A 21,557-nucleotide genomic window follows, 5' to 3' on the forward strand; every position below is an offset into this window, starting at 1 on the left:
GTACAAATTTGACGCACGGGTGGCGTTAAGAAATGATGCTAGCCAGCGCTAAAATATTTGACTCAAAACTGTGTTAGCACAGTTTTGCGGCAAAAAAGTATAAATCTGGCCCTTAATGCTGTTTTATACGTTTTGTTTCAAAGTTAATTCTGTTTTATGAAATGTCAAGCAACGTCCCTTTTATACATATCGCTTGCCTGACATTCCTGCCCTGGCCAGTTAGGAAAGAATCAGACCAGCTCCCAGGGTCATCAACATAAAAGCAAAAGAATATAAGAAATGTTTTTCTGCTTGATATAATTAATAGCTAATGTTCTCCATCAGCATCAGTGCCTCATTTGATAAACTTGTTTGTTGTTTCTTCTCCTTTGCAGCGTGGTGAAAGAGGAAGATTGCCGGTCTCTCAATAACGTTCAGTGGAATTATTACTAATCTCTTGTCAATTAATATCAATACTTAACTTGGGAACTTAAAAAGGAGTATTAACCAGTCCAAGGAAACACCGAAAGTTCAGTTTTCAAGTTTTGATCAGTTCAATAAACGTTTCTAAAGGGTAGAATTTAAAATACACCAAACTCCCAGATGAGGGTAACCTACCTATTGGGAATGGAGGATATGGGTTTCACGATCTAACAGGTACCATAATATATTTGTGATTCAACAGTAGAGAAGTGGTCTTACAAATGCAGGAGAAGTGGCATCTGAATGAGTGGAGATTTGGGGATAGTCCATGTGAATTTCTACTGCAATTGGTGTTTTTAGGAGGCCTTATAACCATTGGAAAAAAAACATAAAATCAGAAAATGGAGGTAGGAGTTGTCCCAGCAACCATATTCAACCAGAAAGCTGGGTAGAGCATTTTACTACTCTTTATGCCCTACCAGAGGGCCCAATGGACACCAATGTGGTCCACTCTCCAACAAAACTGTTGGAATCAAATTCCAGCATGGCCCTCTAAGTGGAGGCCCAGTGTGTCCCTGAGGGTTGCCTCATCTTTAAAGTAGAAGAGACCCTTGAGGCTATAAATAGCCTAAAACCTGGCAAAGCACCTGGACCGGACAAGCTTCCTGGAGATCTTTATAGATCGTAACCATATATCTGGTCCTGGTATATTAATGCCATCTCAAATAGCATAGCTGCAGGGGGGCAAATTCCAGGTACATGGAAGGGGGCAGAGATCATACCCATTTATAAAAAAGGAAATGCTAATCTTCCAGCTAACTATAGGCCAATTAGCCTTATAGACAACTTGCAAAAGATCTTTGCTAAACAAATTTTGCAGAGGCTAATCAATTGGGTTGAGGAGTATCAAATCCTTTCCCATTTACAGGCAGGGTTTCGTGCAAAAACTAGCCCGATAGACCAGGTCTTTCGACTGGCCATATTGCATTGGAAATATGTTCTTGTTGCCAAGCAGTGCCTGTATGTAGTATTTATAGACCTGCGATCGTCTTTTGATTTGGTCCCAAGAGCCAAACTGTGGGAAGTGCTGGGTAGATTGGGAGTCCCAGAGGACCTATTACTCCTGTTAAAACGACTACATGAGAACACTTATGCCCAAGTGAGGTGGGGTGAACAAGGCGAACTGACAGAACAGATCCCAATTAGAAGGGGAGTTCGCCAAGGTTGTGTGCTAGCCCCCCTACTGTTTACCATATTTATCAATGAAGTAGTAAAGGCTGTGTCCATAGGCCAGAATGATGCCCCCTCCCTGAATACACAAAAAATCCCCATCCTGCTCTTTGCCGATGATTCGCTTCTCATTTCTAAGACACCAATGGGGTTGCAAACCCTTGTTGACCGGTTTAACCAATTTTGTAGCGATCATGGGTTGGAGGTTAATATTAACAAAACTAAACTGATGGTGTTATCCAAGGGACCTAGGAAAAAATGTTCCATTCATATTGAGGGAGTACCGTTGAAGGAAGTAAGCTCTATAGATTACCTGGGAGTTAGGCTAACTAGTAAACTATTATGGGAAGAGCAGATTACAAAAAGTGCAGGGCTCCTACAACACAGAGCCTCATCTATGTTGCGTGTCTATCAAAGCACCTCTACAAAAGTTGTTTCCCCAGCAATAAAAATGTATACTGCTAAGGCTCAAAGTGCAGCCCTGTACGGAGCGGAGGTATGGGGTTACGCTAACTGTAACAAGATCAGTGTGGGGGAAAACAATTTTGCAAGGGCTTTAACTGCATGTCCACACACCACACCCCTGCATCCATTATTTCTAGATCTGGGGTTAAGTAGAGTAGCAGATCTAGCTACTCTAAGACCTCTTCTTTATTGGATCAGGTTATGGATAACCCCCGAACTAGATATATATAAGACCTCATTACTCGATCTATTGAAATGCCAAAACGCTATTACTCTTCCCTGGATTAGCCATGTGGCCCATTGGCTTCTGCTATTGGGCCTGGGTGATTATTGGGAAAATCCCCATAAACTAGAGAGACGGCATAAAAACGTTTTAAAGTTAACCTATTGGTCTTATGTTAAGGATAACTACATAACCCACAAATCCCATGGTCGCTTAATTAATTCCTTCATTGATATTAAATGGTCCCCAAAGTTTGAATCCTATCTGGATATTATACCGGATTTGCAGGGCAAGAGCTTATATGCAAGGTTTCGTTTTGGCTCTTTGCCCTTGATGTCATTGATCCATAGGTGGGGGTCGATTAATCTTCCCGATATATGCCCTGCCTGTGGCAGTACTTTCGAAACCATTGAGCATTTCATGTTCTTCTGCCCAGCCTATGCGATTCCGCGATTAAAATGGATTCGCAATATTTGCAGGGCTATGGGTTTAAAAAACGGATCTTTGGCTCTACGGGTTCTAAAAAGCCATAATTCAGCCGACGTAATTCTTTCAGTAAGCAAGTATTTAGCAACAGCTTGGCGCATACGATGCCATCTTCAAAAAGTAATTTAAGGTCTCATTTCTTTTATAGATAAGTTTTAGAGTCATATGTGTAATTCAAGTTATTGTTTTAATGTTTTTACACCAATTTATAGATGTGTATTTATTTATTTACTTAAGAATTATTTATTATCTTGTTTTTATGTGCTTTTATGGTCATTGATCGAATAAAGCTGATGATGATGATGAACATAAAATCAACTATCAGGTTCATAACCAGAACAAACGTTTATCATTCTCAATCAGAACACCTCAGCTAGTATTAGGAAAATTCATTCTGTTGAAGTGAAGGGTAAATCCAAACCAGTGGACTGAGGTAGTCATCTTTCTAGGTGAAATCTGAAATGGGACATAATGTTTATTTAATGCATTTATTTGATTATTTGCTGTTTTCTATAGCAAATACAAGGCCTACAATCATCAGAGTCTCTTACAGAGGTAGAAACACACACAAAAGGCAAAAATACGAGACTAAACAGAGGTAAATACCTTAAGGGATAAAATAAGTAACAACCATAAGCACAGCAATATAAAACCACAAGAGCTAGCCATCACAACAATTCGAAGTATCATACAATACTAATCGGACGCTGATTCATACAACAAGTGCAAATACATTAAGGTCTATTCAAAAGGTGACAATATATGGAAAGAAAATAAGCAAAAGAGGAGAGAATAAAAACAAGAAGTGCAAAAGCGTGAGATATCAAAATAAGTGACAGAAGCGATTGAAGTCCAATATAGCCCTGGTTGTAAACAGACGTTTAAGTTGTTACCAAGATTGCGGATGACAATTGGGAGTTTCCGCAACAAAATAGACAAGTCATTTTCGAGATAAAATAATTTGTCATTGAGATCCAACGGGAGCGATATGCACTTCCACATTTCTTCAAACCTGCTGCCAATGAAATACTAACAATAGGTAGATTAAAAGTAAATCGGGAAATAGGGAATGGAAAAAGAGAGAAACAAACATTGGATGGTGTTATAATGCTTGGTTTCAAAGCTGGGCTTGATCTTCAGTGCAGGATCATTGATAGCAAAATTCAGGTGAACAATTGTAAAATTGCTATTATACTGACTGTGCCATTTTAACTTGTGATATTGTATATGATACACTTGTTGGCAATCTCTGTATTACAAACTCTCTACAATGGAATGACGCTCAGTGTTTTCCCACAGCTGAAACATAATTAGAATATATCTAATACATGCAAATGATACTCTGAGGTTTTATACATCTTCATTCAAGATAACTACCTTCACAGTTAAATGATAATGTTCTATGGTTCAAATTACTTTCCACTGGTTCATAAACTGTGGCATAAGTATTCATTAATTTAATGTAGTTTGCCTAAACAACGAATACTGACTTGCTCTTCTAAGCAATACTTATACACCAGGCACCTTCTAAGAAGGTTGTGAAGTCTGTGTAAGATGATATTTAAATTCACTACTCTTGCATAAACAAACAAGAGCAAAATAATGTTTCCTCAACAGGTCGCAGGTCAGAGACAAGACAGAAGTAGTAAGGCAGTGCACCAATTCCCGTTTCACAGTGAGAATGAAATAAGTGGCGACTGGATGAGTGATAGTTATGATGAGGAGCCATGTGTGCTTGCAACTTCTCTAGAAGTAGATCAGAGGGGACCCAATGTGAGAGGCAAGGTTATGGGTCACAGAGTCTCATTTATGGTAGACACTGGAGCTACACGCTCTACTGTGAGAAGTGCAGAAGTTCCGAACTTGCCCCTTTCAGGTCAAACAGTTCAAGTCGTGGGAGTAGCAAATCAATATTTGACAAACCCAATTACGGATCCAGCACAAGTTGAAATTGGCAATTTTCAGGGACTGCATAAGTTCGTATTCTGCGATTCAAGTCCGGTATCCCTACTGGGAAGTGACTTGCTGTGTAAGACAAGGTGTCTGATTACTTGTTCGAATGATGGAATCGAGATCCAGACAAATAGTGATGATGAGGAAGATCCAGCCCTAGAAACTGAATGTGAAACTACAAATGAGGAGTACCCCTTGATTGAGTTTTTTCTGATGTTCACAGTGAGAGAGCTTTTTGCAAGAAACATAGCAAGAAAATGTGTGGGATTTGACAGGGAAAGAAGTGGGTTTGATCAAAGGAGTGGAGCCGATTAAGTTTACTTTGAAGCCGAATGCAGTATTTCCGCAGCTTCCCCAGTATAACATGACACAAGATGTCCTGATGAAAGTGGCTCAGATAATTGCAGATTTTGTGAAGCAGGGAGTTTTAAAGGAGGTGTTGAGCAGCCGATGTAATTCACCGATAATGGGTTTGAAGAAACCAAGTGGGAAGGTCCGAATTGTTCAAGATTTGAGAAAAATAAATGACATAGTGGTTAAGTGTTGTCCCGTAGTGCCCAACCCAGCTGTAATAATGTTCCAAATTCCATGTGATGCAGAGTGGTTCACAATGGTTGATTTGTCACAGCATTCTTTTCTGTGCCTCTTCATGAGGATAGTCAATTTCTCTTCAGTTTCAAATTCTTAGATAGAGTTTACTGGTGGTGCAGACTTTCTCAAGAGTACACGGACTCACCATCCTTGTTCAACCAGATCTTGAAAAATAATTTGGAGTCATTAGAATTGTCTTTCCAATCAACTCTGGTGCAATACATTGATGACTTATTAATTGCATCCAGGACAAAGGACGAGTGTAAGTACTACTCGATTGCCCTGTTGAATCATTTGGGAAAGTATGGTCATAAAGTGTCACCTTTGAAATTGCAGCAATGTCAGAAGGTAGTCAAGTATTTGGGACATCAAATTGAGAAAGGGTCGAGGAAAATATCCAGAGAGAGGATTACAATGATACTGCAAATAAACCCCCCGCTTACACAGAGAGATGTTAGAATGTTCCTGGGAATGGTGGGCTATTGTCACCAATGAATTTCAAATTTTTCAGAAATTTCAAAGCCATTGCAGAAGCTGACTCATAAGGATGTCCCAGACCCCATAGTGTTAGATGAAGATCAGATGAAGGCATTTACTGAGTTGAGAGAGAGTTTGTGCAGAGCTCCAGCGTTGGGTATGTCTGACTACAGGAAGCCTTCACATTATTTTGTCATGAGCGTGATGCATGTTCATTGTCTGTCTTGACCCATGTCCATGGAGGTGCTCATCGCCCAGTAGCATATTTTTCAGCTACTTTGGACACAGTTGCAGCAGCCTTACTAGACTGTTTGCATGCAGTTGCTGCAGTTGGTAAGAGTCTTAAACAGTGTGAAGGAGTATTGATGGGATATCGCCTGACTTTAATGGTCCCTCACTCAATTGAGAGTTTACTGACAAAGATGAAAACTCAATACTTGACTGGTGCTAGGCAGACTAGATATGACATGAGCATCTTGGGTGCTCCAAATGTGACACTGAAAAGATGTACAGTGCTGAACCCGGCAACTTTACTTCCAAGTGATACTAGTGAAATTGAGAAAGAGGAAGATGTTGAACATGATTGTCTTGAAGTAACTGAGTTGTCCCCAAAACCGAGACCTGACATTAGAGATACCCGATTGGAAGAAAATGACCAAATTGTTTGATGGTTCTTGTCTGAGAGACAGCACAGGGACACTGAGAGCAGGATATGCAGTGTGCACAATTACAGGTACCGTAGAAGCTTCCTGCTTCGAGGAGTGTATTCTGCTCAGGTAGCGGAATTGGTCGCTCTTACTAGGGCATGCCATGTTTCTACTCGATTGAGAGTCACCACGTATACAGATGGCCAATATGCATTCAGAATAGTTCATGATTTTGGTCAATTGTGGTCGCTGAGAGGTTTTCTGACCTTTACTGGATCACCAGTGAGAAATGGTGAGAGAATAAGGGAGTTGTTATACGTGCTTCAACTCCCTGAAGAAATTGCTGTGGTGAAATGCAGTGCACATCTAAAGTCACATGACTACGTGTCACTAGAAAATGGATATGTGGATCAAGTCGCAAGGTTTTGCGCATTGAACTGTATATCATTCAAAGACAAGTGAGAATTGTTACCTGAAGAGGACGCAACATGTACTAGTTTTGCAATAAAAGTAGTTGATACTGTAGAAGAGTTAAAAACTTTGCAGAGTAATGTCGACAAGGAAGAGAAAAGGTCATGGAGCAAAATGAAATGTGTTCAAAGACAGGATGAGTTGTGGGTATCTCAGGAGGGTCAGATGGTTTTGCCTGTTGTCTCAGAAGGTGAGGTACTATTTTGGTCAGGCACTCATTGGGAGGGATGCCATGGTATGTCTGTTCAAAATTGACTGGTTTAACCCCAAGTTTAGACAAGCAGTTGAAGCAGTCTGCCTTTGATGCTTCATTTGTCAGCAATGAAATGTGGGAAAAGGGACCGTTGTAAATTTGAGCCACATTGGAAGAGCAGGAGGTCCATTCAGCAGAATGCAATTGGATTTCATTGAGATGCCTGCATGTAGAGCTTTGAAATATGTGTTGATGATTGTGTGCATCTTTAGTCATTGGATTAAAGCATACCCTACACGGAGAAATGATAGTCTCACAGTAGCAAAATTGTTGCTTAGGGAATTGATACCACATTTCGTATTTCCGATCTCTTTAGAATCAGAGAGGAGAACACACTTTAATAAAGAGGTAATTAAGCTATTGTGTGCAGCACTGAACATTGAACAGAAGTTGCATTGTAGTTACCGCCCTGAAGCATCAGGACTAGTGGAACAGATGAATGGTACTTAGAAGTCACGAATTGCAAAGATGTGTGCAGCTACAAATCTGAAATGGCCTGATGCATTACCTTTAGTGTCGATGTCAATGAGAAACACACCTGACAGGAAGACAGGATTATCACCCCATGAGATTCTCCTGGGCAGAGCAATGAGGTTGCCAGCAGTTTCAGCAAATGCACTTGTGAACATTACAGATGAGATGGTGTTGGATTACTGCAACGGTCTGGCTGGTGTAGTCTGCTCTTTCGCTCAGCAGGTGGAGGCCACCACAATACCACCGATCCATGATCCAGAGCACATCCTGAGAGCTAGTGACTGGGCTGTTGTTCGGAAGCATGTGCGCAAGACGTGTTTGGAGCCTCGCTGGAAGGGACTGTATCAAGTGATTTTAACAACTACGACTGCTGTGAAGTGTGCTGGGACCCCGAATTGGATTCCCATGAGTCACACGAAGAAAGTGGCATGTCCACTGGATCATGAAGAAGCGTTGTTGAGAGTACCAACAACTGTGAGACAAATTACAGCACCTGAACAGGAAAAGGAGCAAGGAGGAAATGAAGCTGAACCTGAGCTCGTTGAAGACGGTTCCATCACCTCTGTGAGAGACGAAGGTGAAGGTCTCCAGGAGGGTGCTGAGGAACCTATCACAACTGAACCAGCAGGAGAGCTGGACCAAAGTCGGTTGTAGGTCCGTCAAGAGAAAACACCATAGAGAAAGAAAAGGATTAAAGTTCAGTCCAGAAGAGAATATTTTCAGAAGGTACAAAAGGAGATAAGAGGCCGAATTCGCAAGTGGAGAAAAGGAAAGAGGTGATAGTTAAACCAACAATAGAGGAAGAAGTAGATACTATGAGAAAAGAAGAATTAAGTGAAGGAGAGTTGAATGGTGATTGAAAGTTGAAAAGAAAGAGAATAGCAAGTCAAAGATACGCAGGTCCTGAATGGGAGTATGCAACTACAAACAAATGGCAACAAGAGTTTATGTCTTTTTGTTTTGATAGGGAAGTTCCAAGTCAACATTTTGAGGTGACCTGAAGAAGATTGATGAACTGAACTGTTGAAACAATCTGAGAAATATTTTTGAGAAAGAGACTGATGACAGTAACCGGAAAAGACATTGATAACCTGATTTGACAATTGAAACTGATTTTGACAAAGCTGCTAACCGATTTTGACAAGGAGAAGGGTTCCTAGAAGTGAAACTGATCTGCTGAAAGAATTGTCTATTTTTTATTTTTGCTGCAAGTTTCCAAAGTTACTTCTGCTTTCTGATTCTTTACAAATCATGGCTGATGTAGTTAAGGAAATTTGGGTCATTAGGCGCTGTAAATATATGAGTATTGGTTTGGCAATTATGTGTGGAATTTTGTTTATAGTATTGATTGTGGGTATGTCTGTTCTTGATGCGAAAGGAGCCAACTTCTGCTTTTGAGACTACTACATTAACGGCCTTCGAGAGATTTAAATTAGACATGTATTTGCATGACTTTACTAATGCTCAAGGAGAACTTTCTTCTAATGTTTTCTATCGCTTATTGAGTGAGTATTGCGACGATGGATGCAAAGGATTGTCAATGGAGGAAGGAGTCACCTAGCATAGTTTTCTATTAACATATGGGATATGTTGTAGTCTGTTACTAACAAGGCTCTATAACCAGGAGTACATTCAGTATTTTTACTCTAATCTTGACCTCGTGTTTTCGTTTGTTCCTATTATTAAGTATTTGAATAGAGTAGCTAAGGATAATGACATAGTATTAGTTCGAGGATTCTTTGAACCTACACTAACGTTTGGGACAGCTTATGCTCACAAGAATAATCTTACATGCTTGCTTACACCTTCAGAGAAAGACTTCTTAGAACACACTGATGACAGAAGAAAGGCGCTGAAGGAGAAAACAGAAAAAGGTTTAGAGAAAAGGACTTACAAAAATGATTATGCTTACACTGCAATTAAAACACAAGGGAAATTAGCTTTAGATACATTACATGTAGGAAAGCTTTGTATATATACGCATACGTCGCGCACTGACACTTTATTTGTAGGTACGAGTGAATGTAGGCATGGGTTTTTGTTTCAGAGTAAATGGACATTTATGTTGAATGGGCAGGACCCTGCGATTCCGGGGATATATTATATATGTGAACTTAATGCTTAATACCATCTTCCAAGAGGATGGTATGGGACAAGTTTCCGAAAATGACAGAATTACATCATAAGTGACAGAGGAGGGAAACCTCTTCTGCGATAGTGTGAGATATATTTGGTGCAGTGATTCCTTCAGTGGAAGTCATCCTAAAGTTGATCAAGATTCGAAAGGTGTCTATTATTGTGGATAACATGTTGACACATTTTTCAGGGGCTATACTCCTAATAGATACTGAATTGGCTGCGGATAGAGCTATGACTCTTCAAAATCGTCTTGCTTTAGACATTCTTTTAGCGAAAAATGGCGGAATCTATAAAATGATTAAATCTAGGCATTGCTGCTCTTACATACCTAACAATAGTAAAGAGATAAGAGACTTACTTATTAATCTGTCTATGGCAAGTAGTGATTTCATGGAGTTGAAATAACCAGGAAAGGTTGGTAAGGGGGTTGCTTCAGTGGGAAATTGGCTTAGTGTTATTTGGAAGGGGGTACTATTGAAAATTATACAGGGAATATTAATTGTTATAGGTTGCCTATTAGGAATATGGGGAATTTGCAAATTATGCAAAAGAATCAAATTGAAAAGGTCTAAAAAGAATCAGAGGAGGGAAGAAAGAAATAGGGAAGGAATCTATAGGGAAAATTCGAGGAGAAGACAAAATGTAGAAGAAATAGAGTTGTTAAATTGTGGGTGGTAAATTGGGTGTGATGACACATTTAGTCATCGGAGGAGGGATTGCTGAAGCAGATGTCTTAATCAGAATTTTTAATGAAATGTTTACATATTTTGAATAATGACTTATGTAGAAAAATGAATAACGTAGAAAAATAATGTGCACGTTTGAAAATGTGACCTCGAAGAATGGCCACCATTATTCACGAAATGTACTAATTTATAATTAATGCATATAAAATATTGAAAAATTTATTAGATTAATGTAGTAATATGTCATATTAAGGGTTATGAATTATGTTTTGTTATTAATTGTAGGCCTCAACTTAGCGAATGTCTTGGCTTAGGTGCCAGGCCTCATGCAGAAGCTGTATTTCTTAGCGATTAATGAAAAATGCCGACAGAGTGAACTAACTGTGAAATGCTCATTGTTTTAATAAAATGTTTAGCATAAGCTTTCTATGGGAACCGACGGACAGGAGACAAGGTCTCTAGTAATGTATCCAAATGTGTGTAATGTGCATGAGGTGTACTTTCCCAGGAAGCGAACAATAAAGACACTGACTAGAGACGAAGATGCAACAAATTCAATACCTGACGAGCCGGATGATGAGAACATCGTAAAGCAGACCAATCAAAGATGTGTGAAATACTAGAATTCATAGATTTGGTATATGGACACTATTGGACAGAGTCATAACGTACGATTAATTGACCATTTGGAAATTAGGGGATAGTTTGGGTGACTTTGATATAACAACGTAACAGAGGAGACCAGATTCAGATTTGAGGAGATTTTTAGGCAGACAGCTGTCGAGAAGAAGAGACTTGGAAGAGATTTGATATACTGTCATTGGGCTCATACTCTCTGACTGAGAGCCTGATGTTTTGCTGATCGATTGATGACCTGACGAATACTGATTCTGCTTGCTGACCCATACTGTGGTTAGGTAGATATGACAATGTGACTGAATTGCATTTTTATGCCTTTTCGTTCTAGGTGCCAACTGCGCTGTCTTGATAGTTTCTTTAATTAGATGTTTTTCCAAATTTGTGTTCTAAATTGTTTTGCATGAAGCCCTAAATGCTGATGCTAATCTGGGTTAGTTAAGGTTATTCACATGACAACTGACGAATTGTAGAGACAAAGGGTTGACGGACTACTTTGCTGAACTTTATGGATATCATGGCATTGCTGAAATGGGTTTTACTAATGATCTGTGCTGATGCATTAGAATGTCTTTTGATTCAAGCTTTGATTAGATCATGTTTCTTGCGACTTGTTGATTAACAAGCATTATTAAATTTAGTTTGAATTGAGTTGGTGATTAAGATTCATGACTTTAGTATTGCTAATATAAGGGAAATAAACTTACTAAACTTTTAGTAAAGGTGTGGTTATTCATGGCTGTGGAGTCATGGTGTGTGAAATTTACTGACTCCATTGATTATCGATTGAGTAATGATTATTGATTATTGTGCATTGATTATTGTTCCTATACTGGAACCATGGTAAGAACACCTTAAAGGAATCAAAGGGTTCATCGACCTATACATATCCCCTTGTAAGTTTACTTATTAAGGACCAACGTCCTAACACCAGAAACCCTTTAAGAAGGGTATGAAGACTGTGTAAGATGAGATTTCAATTCACTACTCTTGCATAAACAAACAAGTGCAAGTTAAGCGTGATCAAAAATAATAGCAATAATAATTATTGCCTCCTTTTCAAAATAGACAAGTGCAAAATAAGAGTTCATAGTATTTACTTAATGACACCTGGAACAGGGTTCTCCTGAAAAAACAATGTGGGTCATGGTGGCGGTCGGACCCCCGTTGTCGTGGCGGTCAGACCGTCACATTATGACCATGGCGGAGCCGCACACTGTCCAACCGCTGACATCGCCAGACTGCCGCCAGCCTGCAGCCTGGCGGTCCCGGCGGTTGTAATCCTCCAGGGCAGCGCTGCCTTGGGGATTACAAGTCCCCATCCACCAGCCTGTCCATGGCGGTTTGCACTGCAATGGAAATGCTGGCAGAATGGGGGACCCAGGGTGCCCCTGCACTGCCCAGGCACTTGGCAGCCCTGTCACGCATCCCACTGCCTGAATTATGGTCAGTGGAATGTGTGACGGGTGCTGCTGCACCCGCTGTACTGCCACAATGCCACCGGCTGCAATGTTAAGGCACTGTTCCCCACTGGACCGGCGGGCGGAAAACCTGTTTTTGCCCATTGGCCCAGCGGGGAACTCAAATTAGGGTAGGCGGGGTTCAGGTCATAATGGGGGCCTATATCCATTCAGTCAAGTGTTGTGCTAAAACACTTCTCTAACTCTAATTCAGTATTTCATCAAATTCCAAGAAAAAACAGATTGCAGGATGTTAGAAATGGGGTCTTTGGTTGACAGTCAGGTTACCCCCTGTTCAAGCAAGGACCCTCACTCTAGTCAGGGTAAAAGAGAATCACCCTCAGCTAACCCATGCTTACCCCCTTGGTAGCTTGGCAGAGCAGTAGGCTTAACCTCAGAGCGCTAGGTGTAAAGTATTTGTACCAACACACACAGTAACTTCATGAAAACACTACAAAATGACACAACACCGGTTTAGAAAAAATAGGAAATATTTATCTAAACATAACAAGACCAAAACGACAAAAATCCGACATACACTAGTCAAGTTATGAATTTTTAAAGATTAAACTCAAAAAGAGCGCTTAGAAACATAAATGCTTTGATGAGCTGTTAACACGGCGTCGTGACGGAGTCGTTCCCAACAAGCCGACACCAGCGGCGCCGGACACGGAGTCGTGTAGACCCCCCAGAACAGTACCTTTGGTGAAGAGTGAAAACAAGCCGATGCGCAAAGTCGGGGATCGCGGCGTCTGTGCGAAACATTGAATCCACGCACTTCGAGCGGCGTCAGTCACGACGTGGTGCGGCGACTTCCACGGAGTCGCGGACATCAGCGGGACTGCAGCGACGTTGGGCCTGCGAAGAGCGTTGCATTCCAGCGAAGGTCACGGTGTCGGGTGCAGGCGGCATCACCGGATTCAGCAGCGGCGTCGGTCCGGAGTCGTCCGAAGTTGATTTCCTTGGATTTCCACCAGCTTTCCTTTCAAGGGCCCAGGGACTGGATAGGGCACCACTTGTCGGGGCAGGAGTCTCTCCAGAGACTCCAGGTGCTGGCAGAGAGAAGTCTTTGCTGTCCCTGAGACTTCAAACAACAGGAGGCAAGCTCTAACTCAAGCCCTTGGAGATTTCTTCACAAGATGGAAGGCACACAAAGTCCAGTCTTTGCCCTCTTACTCTGGCAGAAGCAGCACTGCAGGAAAGCTCCATAAAGCACAGTCACAGGCAGGGCAGCACTTCTTCCTCAGCTATCAGCTCTTCTCCAGGCAGAGGTTCCTCTTGGTTCCAGAAGTTTCTCAAGTCTGTAGATTTGGGTGCCCTTCTTATACCCATTTTAGTCTTTGAAGTCACCTTTCTTCAAAGGGGACTCACACCTACTTGTGAAATCCTGCCTTGCCCAGGTAAGGCCTCAGACACACACCAGGGGGTTGGAGCCGGCATTGTCAGAGGCAGGCACAGTCCTTTCAGATGAGAGTGACCACTCCACCCCTCCCTCCTAGCAGAGATGGCTAATCAGGAAATGCAGGTTACACCCCAGCCCCCTTTGTGTCACTGTCTAGTGCGAGGTGAAAAACAACCCAACTGTCAAACTGACCCAGACAGGGAATCCACAAACACGGCAGAGTCACAGAATGGTTTAAGCAAGCAAATGCTCACTTTCTTAAAGTGGCATTTTCAAACGCACAATCTTAAAATCAACTTTACTAAAAGATGTATTTTTTTATTGTGAGTTCAGGGACCCCAAACTCCACATGTCCATCTACTCTCTAGGGGAATCTACACTTTAATCATATTTAAAGGTAGCCCCCATATTATCCTATGAGAGAGACAGGCCTTGCAACAGTGAAAAACGAAATTGGCAGTATTTCACTGTCATGACATATAAACCACATTACTATATGTCCTACCTTATCCATACACTGCACCCTGCCCTTGGGGCTACCTAGGGCCTACCTTAGGGGTGCCTTACATGTAAGAAAAGGGAAGGTTTAGGCCTGGCAAGTGGGTACACTTGCCAAGTCGAATTTACAGTGTAAAAATACACTTACAGACACTGCAGTGGCAGGTCTGAGACATGATTACAGGATTACTTGTGTGGGTGGCACAACCAGTGCTGCAGGCCCACTAGTAACATTTGATTTACAGGTCCTGGGCACCTCTAGTGCACTTTACTAGGGACTTAACAGTAAAACAAATATGCCAATCATGGAGAACCAATTACGTACACATTTTAAACAGGAGCACTTGCACTTTAGCACTGGTTAGCAGTGGTAAAGTGCCCAGAGTAACAAAAACAGTAAAATCAGAGTCCAGCACACATCAACAACCTAGGGAACAGAGGCAAAAAGTTAAGGGAGACCACGCCAAGGATTAAAAGTCTAACACGTGTCCCCCCCAGCTAAAAGTGGGGAGCAACTACCCAACCTCATGGGAGTTCTCATCACTAAGGCGGAAGAACCTGGACAGACCATCAGCACTGGCGTGCTCTGTACCAGGATGATGTTCCACCGTAAAGTCCATCCCCTGTAGGGAAATGGACCACCTCAACAGTTTTGGATTCTAACCCTTCATCTGCATTAACCATCTGAGGGGCCTGTGGTCGGTCTGAACTCGGAAGTGAGTCCCAAACAAGTAGGGTCTTAGCTTCTTCAGTGCCCAGACCACAGCAAACGCTTTGCGTTTTATGGCACTCCACCTACGTTCCCATGGTAGTAACCTCCTGCTAATGAAGGCTACGGATTGATCTAAGCCCTCTTCATTAAGCTGTGAGAGTACTGCTCCAATACCATGCTCTGAGGCGTCTGTTTGCACAACAAACTCCTTGGAGTAGTCAGGTGCCTGCAGCACAGGTGCTGTGCACATGGCAGCCTTCAGGGCATCAAAAGCGTTCTGGCAAGCCTCTGTCCAGATCACTTTCTTGGGTTGCTTCTTAGAAGTCAACTCAGTAAAGGTGGTAACAATGGTACCATATCCCTTAACAAACCTCTTGTAATATCCTGTGAGACCTAAAAAGGCTCTCACTTCAGTCTGGGTCTTGGGAGGCTCCCAAGCCAGAATCGTGTCAATCTTAGGCTGCAGGGGTGCCACCTGGCCACTCCCCACCTGGTGTCCTAAGTACATCACAGAACCCTGCCCTATTTGGCACTTGCTCGCCTAAATAGTGAGGCCTGCCTTCTGAGGGCCCCAAAAACTCTCCAGAGGTGTTGCAGGTGTTCCTCCCATGTGGAACTAAACACAGCAATGTCATCCAGGTAGGCGGCACTGAACTCATCCAGTCCTGCCAACACCTGGTTGACCAACCTCTGAAAGGTGGCAGGGGTGTTCTTCATCCCAAAGGGCATCACATTGAAGTGGAAGTGCCCATCTGGGGTAGAGAATTCCGACCTCTCCTTTGCCCCCTCAGTTAAGGCAATCTGCCAGTACCCAGATGTTAAATCAAACGTACTGAGGTACTTGGCAGCTCCTAACCGATCAATGAGCTCATCAGCTCGGGGGATGGGGTGTGTGTCAGTCTTGTTGACCGCATTGAGACCCCGGTAGTCCACACAGAACCTAAGTTCTGGAGTGGCACCAGGAGCAGCAGCCTTTGGGACCAAGACCACTGGGCTGGCCCAAGGACTGCTGGAGTGCTCAATAACCCCTAGGGTTAACATTTTGGAGACTTCCTCCTTAATGCAAGCCCTGACCCTGTCAGTCACCCTGTAAACCTTATGTTTAACAGGTGTACTGTCCCCAGTGTCCACATCATGTGTGCACAGGTGTGTGACTCCTGGGATCAGGGAAAACAGCGAGGCAAACTGTCCCAGCACGTGGAGACAGTCCCTCTGCTGTTCCTCAGTCAGGGAGGGGGAGAGGATCACTCCCTCCACAGACCCATCTTTCTCTCCTGCAGACAGGAGTTCAGGAAGAGGCTCACTCTCTTCCTCCACCCCGTCATCTGTCGCTAGGAGCATGGATAGCTCAGTTCGCTCAAAGTGTGGTTTGAGGCGGTTGACGAGTAGGTGTCACGTACTGCGCTGGACTTCTCACCTCTGGATTTCGGATTGACGAATACACCAGGTCTTCTACAGGTCCTGGATACTCCCAGATAAGGGCGACCCCTTCTAGTAGCCACAGTGCCGCTTGACAGGCTATGCCAAAGCAGACCGTACCCTCCAGAAGGAGTCCCAGAGGGAAAAAAAAAACAACACTGGGGAAAAAACCTCTAACAGGAACTCCTGAAGGAAAACAAGAAAAAACAGGACTTGACAACAGGAAACAAAAATAGGCAGTATCCAGGGTAAAAGGCAGGAAAAAAGGAACAGGTAAAAATATCCCAAGGCAAAGCAGGAACAAAGAACAGGCAAAAATCTCCCAAGGCAAAAGCAGGAACAAGGAACGGGCAAAAATCTCCCAAGGCAAAAAAGCAGGAACAAAGAACAGGAGCGAACAGCACAACCAGAAGGAAGTGTTTGCAACGCAATGAGGAACAAGACTGACTGACTTATATACAGACAAAAGGGAAGTGACATCACAGGAAAGGGAAGTAACACCATCTTGGATTGGGAAAAGCCCATAGACCAGTATAGGAAAAAGGAAGTAGTATAAAAGAAAAACAGAGCATGCTGGGACAAAAACACGAAGAAGACAAGATGGACACAACATAGATAGAGACAGGCAAAAGGACCAACAAAAAACCCACCACCAACAACAAAGAAGAAAAAAGGCTACAAGTAAGTGTAGCACGTCCGGAAGCGAAAAATATGCTTCCCAGAAAGCATAGTCAAAAAACGTGGGGAACGGCGCTCCGAATATCGGTAGCGCGTTCCACCCGTGAGGACAGAAAGAGACGCCGTGTCAGAGCACGGCGTTACAGTAGGACCCTCAAAGAGTTCCTGGGGGATTGCAATTCTACCAGATAGGTGACCTCGCTCTTTCTTTCCACCACCTCAAAAGGCCCAGTCCACTTATCTTGGAGAGACCCGGGCTCCACTGGTGCCATGACCCACACTTTTTGTCCAGGCTGAAACTCAACCAGAGTGGCATTCTGGTCGTACCACCATTTCATATCCTCCTGGCTTGCTTCCAGGTTCTCCTGAGCGAGACTCCTGAAGCGGGCAGTCTGGTTTCTTAGTGCCAGCATGTAGCTAAATACATCCTGGGGTGGTTTACTAGAAGCTTTCTCCTAAGCCTCCTTCACTAGACTGAGCGGTCCCCTCACAGGGTGGCCATAGATGAGCTCAAAGGGGCTAAAGCCAAGTCCCTTTTGAGGCACCTCCCTATAAGCGAACAGGAGGCATGGCAAGAGGACGTCCCACTTACGCCTCAAGCGCTCTGACAGGCCCTGAATCATGCCTTTCAAGGTGCGGTTGAATCTCTCAACCAGACCATTACTTTGGGGGTGGTAAGGTGTGGTGAACTTGTACGTTACCCCACACACCTTCCACAGAGACTTCATCTAAGTAGATATGAAGTTTGTACCTCTATCAGATACCACCTCCTTGGGAAACACCATGCGGGTAAAAACTCCCATCAAGGCACGTCCCACCACGGTGGCAGTGACCGTCCTTAGAGGAATGGCTTCTGGGTGCCGTGTGGCATGGTCCACCAAGACCAGGATGAACCTGTTGCCCATGGCTGTCTTGGGATCCAGAGGCCCCACAATGTCAATTCCTACCCTTTCAAAGTGAGTACTGACTACAGGTAAAGGTTGGATGGGAGCTTTGCATTTCCCCCCACTCTTGCCACTTGCCTGACAAGTCTGACAAGACCTACAATAAGCAGCTGACTGCTTGTGCATCAAGGGCCAGTAAAAGTGGGAGACAAGCCTCTTATAGGTCTTGTCCTGCCCTAGATGTCCTGCCAACGGCACATCATGAGCCAAACCCAGTAGGAAGGCCCTGAAGCACTGGGGTACCACCAGCATACGAGCTGACCCAGGCTCAGGAACCTTAGGCTCACTATACAGGAGGCCATCCTCCCAATAAATCAGGTGAGTACCTGGCGCCTCGCCAGCCGCCTGGGCTGCAGCCTGCTGCCGTAGTCCCTCAAGAGAAGGGCACTCCTTCTGCGCTGTGCAGAATGCTTCCCTGGTGGGTCTCCCTTCCTGCTGCCATGGTGACAGCTCAGGGACCTCCCCCAGTTCAGCCACCAGCTCCCCTGTAGGTTCCGGGGCGTCACCCTCAGGCTCCGCCTCCTCCCGGACCGTGGGAACTTCGGGGGCCGGTTTCCTGCGCCCCCTGCCCTTCCTCTTCTTGGCGGTCCCCTGGGCCACTGTTTCAGGCTCCAGGGGCTCTTGACTACCCTGATTCGCTGCCATAGACCGGGTGGATACGCATACCCACCCAGGCAGACCCAACATCTCCAAAGTGAGACCTGTGTTCCACCTCCTTCCAAGGGGAATCCCCCAGGTCGTTACCTAGCAAACAATCAACAGGCATGGTTGGACTCACAGCTACTTTCCAGGAACCTGAGACCCCCCACCCCCCCATTCAAAGGGAACCTGCGCCACTCTGCAGAGGCGCTCAGAGTTGTCTACCGCAACTACTTGGTGAAGTACCCGGGGATCAATCTGCTCTTCAGACACCAGGTGACTCCTCACTGTAGTCACACTGGCTCCTGTGTCTCTCAGAGCCTCCACCCTCTGTCCATTGATGGTCACCCATTGCCTGTATTTCTTAGTGTTATCAGGCACTAGGTTTCTCTGGACCATCTCACTGTCCCCTAGTGAGACAAGGGTCATTTCTGCTGGTTCCCACCCACCTGAAACCAACTCCTCCCCAAGCGCTACACTGGGCAAACCCTGGGACGGTGCACCAGTAGGTGCCGGTGTACTTTTGGGGCATTTGGGGTCCCCCCTCACATGACCCACCTGGTCACATGCATAGCACTTACGTGGGGGACCACCTGCCACTGGCTTCCCTTTGGACAGCCATGGCTTCTTCTCACTCGGGGGTTGGGAATCCTTACCCTGGGAATCAGTTTGGGGCCCTTTAGAGAACTCCCCCTGTTTGCCCTTACCCCCCTTTCTTCTGAGAGGGACCCTGCCCTCCCTTGGCGTGGTCTCCCCCATACCTCTTTGGACCCTGGTGCTCTCCCAGCGGTCCGCTTCCTGCACAAGCTTCCTGGGGTCAGTCAGCTTGCTGTCAATGAGATTCTGGCGCAGCTCTGGAAAACATAAACTGTACAAGTGCTCCCAAGCAATTAAATTGTAAAGCCCCTCATACGTGTTTACCTTACTGCCCTTCACCCAACCATCCAGTGACCTGCAAAAAGAATCAACACATTCCAACCATGTTTGGGATTCCTTTCTCTTGTAGGATCTAAACTTCTCCTTGTACTGCTCAGGGGTGAGACCACACCTGGTGAGTAAGGCCTCCTTCATGACAGGGTAGGTGAGACTCTGAGCATCACCTAAGGCCGTCAGTGTGTCCCTCCCCTCTGCCTCAAAATGCTTCCACAGGGCTGCCCCCAATGAGCTTCAGGGACCAGGTTCATGTGGAGAGCTGACTCATAACCCTTGAACCACAAGTAGATATCATCCTCCCTCTTATAATTCCTCACAAGGTCTTTTGGGATGTGTACCCTTCTCTACGGCTGCACTGTAGGATTGCTGCCACCATCCCTACTGGACTGGCTCCTCTGATCTAACTCCTTTAAGTTAAGCTCATGAGCCAGCTGCATCTTCCTTTCCTCAAGGACTGCTCTTCTCTCATCTCTTTCTTTCTCCAGATTGAGCTTCTGCAGCTCCAATTGGTATGCCCTCTCTGCCTGTCTGTCCTGCAACTCCTCAGGTGTCAGACCCTTGGATGAGACACTGCTACCTGCCCTGGAGACCTTCTCCCTGGACATAACAGGCCCACCCACAATACCATTGTGTACTGAACACTCTTCCTCATCTTCCTCATCTCCCTCATCCTCTGTGTGCCCTTCAGTGCTCTTGGCTGCCACCCAGGCCCTCAGCGCCTTTTGCAGCTCCTCCTTCCTGGATGAGCTCTTAATGGGACAGTCCAAACTTTTACAGAATTGCTTCATCTGAGCTTTGGTATAACTCTCCAATTTCTCAAGGTCAAAGTCAGCTCCAACTGATGCATCTTCAAGTAGAGACATGATGAAAGGTAAAAAGAGTGCAAAGTTCCAACTGCAGAAACAAGTTCCCAAATGAAGTTCAAAGTCAATCAAGGATCAGCGAAAAATAGCAAAGTGGACGTAGGGAAAAATCCACAAAAAGAGAAAAAGCAAAAATCTCAAGACAAGCAGTATGTGGTCACGTAGTGGTCTGAACTCAAGCAGTAGTGTACACTTAATTACTGTATGTCAAGTACAAATACAAGTCCAAATCCCAACCGCTGATCACCAATGTTAGAAATGAGGTCTTTGGTTGACAGTCAGGTCACCTCCTGTTCAAGCAAGGACCCTCACTCTAGTCAGAGTAAAAGAGAATCACCCTCAGCTAACCCCTGCTTACCCCCTTGGTAGCTTGGCAGAGCAGTAGGCTTAACCTCAGAGCGCTAGGTGTAAAGTATTTGTACCAACACACACAGTAACTTCATGAAAACACTACAAAATGACACAACACCGGTTTAGAAAAAATAGGAAATATTTATCTAAACATAACAAGACCAAAACGACAAAAATCCGACATACACAAGTCAAGTTATGAATTTTTAAAGATTAAACTCAATATAGCGCTTAGAAACAAAAATGCTTCGATGAGATGTTAACACGGCGTCATGACGGAGTAGTTTCCAACAAGCCGACACCAGCGGCGCCGGACACGGAGTCGTGTAGTCCCCCAAGTCCAGTACCTTTGGTGAAGAGTGAAAACAAGCCGATACGCGAAGTCGGGGATCGCGGCGTCTGTGCGAAACGTTGAATCCACGCACTTCGAGCGGCGTCAGTCACGACGTGGTGCGGCGACTTCCACGGAGTTGCGGACTTCAGCGGGGCTGCAGCGGCGTTGGGCCTGCGAAGAGCGTCACGTTC

Source organism: Pleurodeles waltl, chromosome 2_2 (genome assembly GCF_031143425.1).
Source record: "Pleurodeles waltl isolate 20211129_DDA chromosome 2_2, aPleWal1.hap1.20221129, whole genome shotgun sequence".
Lineage (NCBI taxonomy): Eukaryota > Metazoa > Chordata > Amphibia > Caudata > Salamandridae > Pleurodeles > Pleurodeles waltl.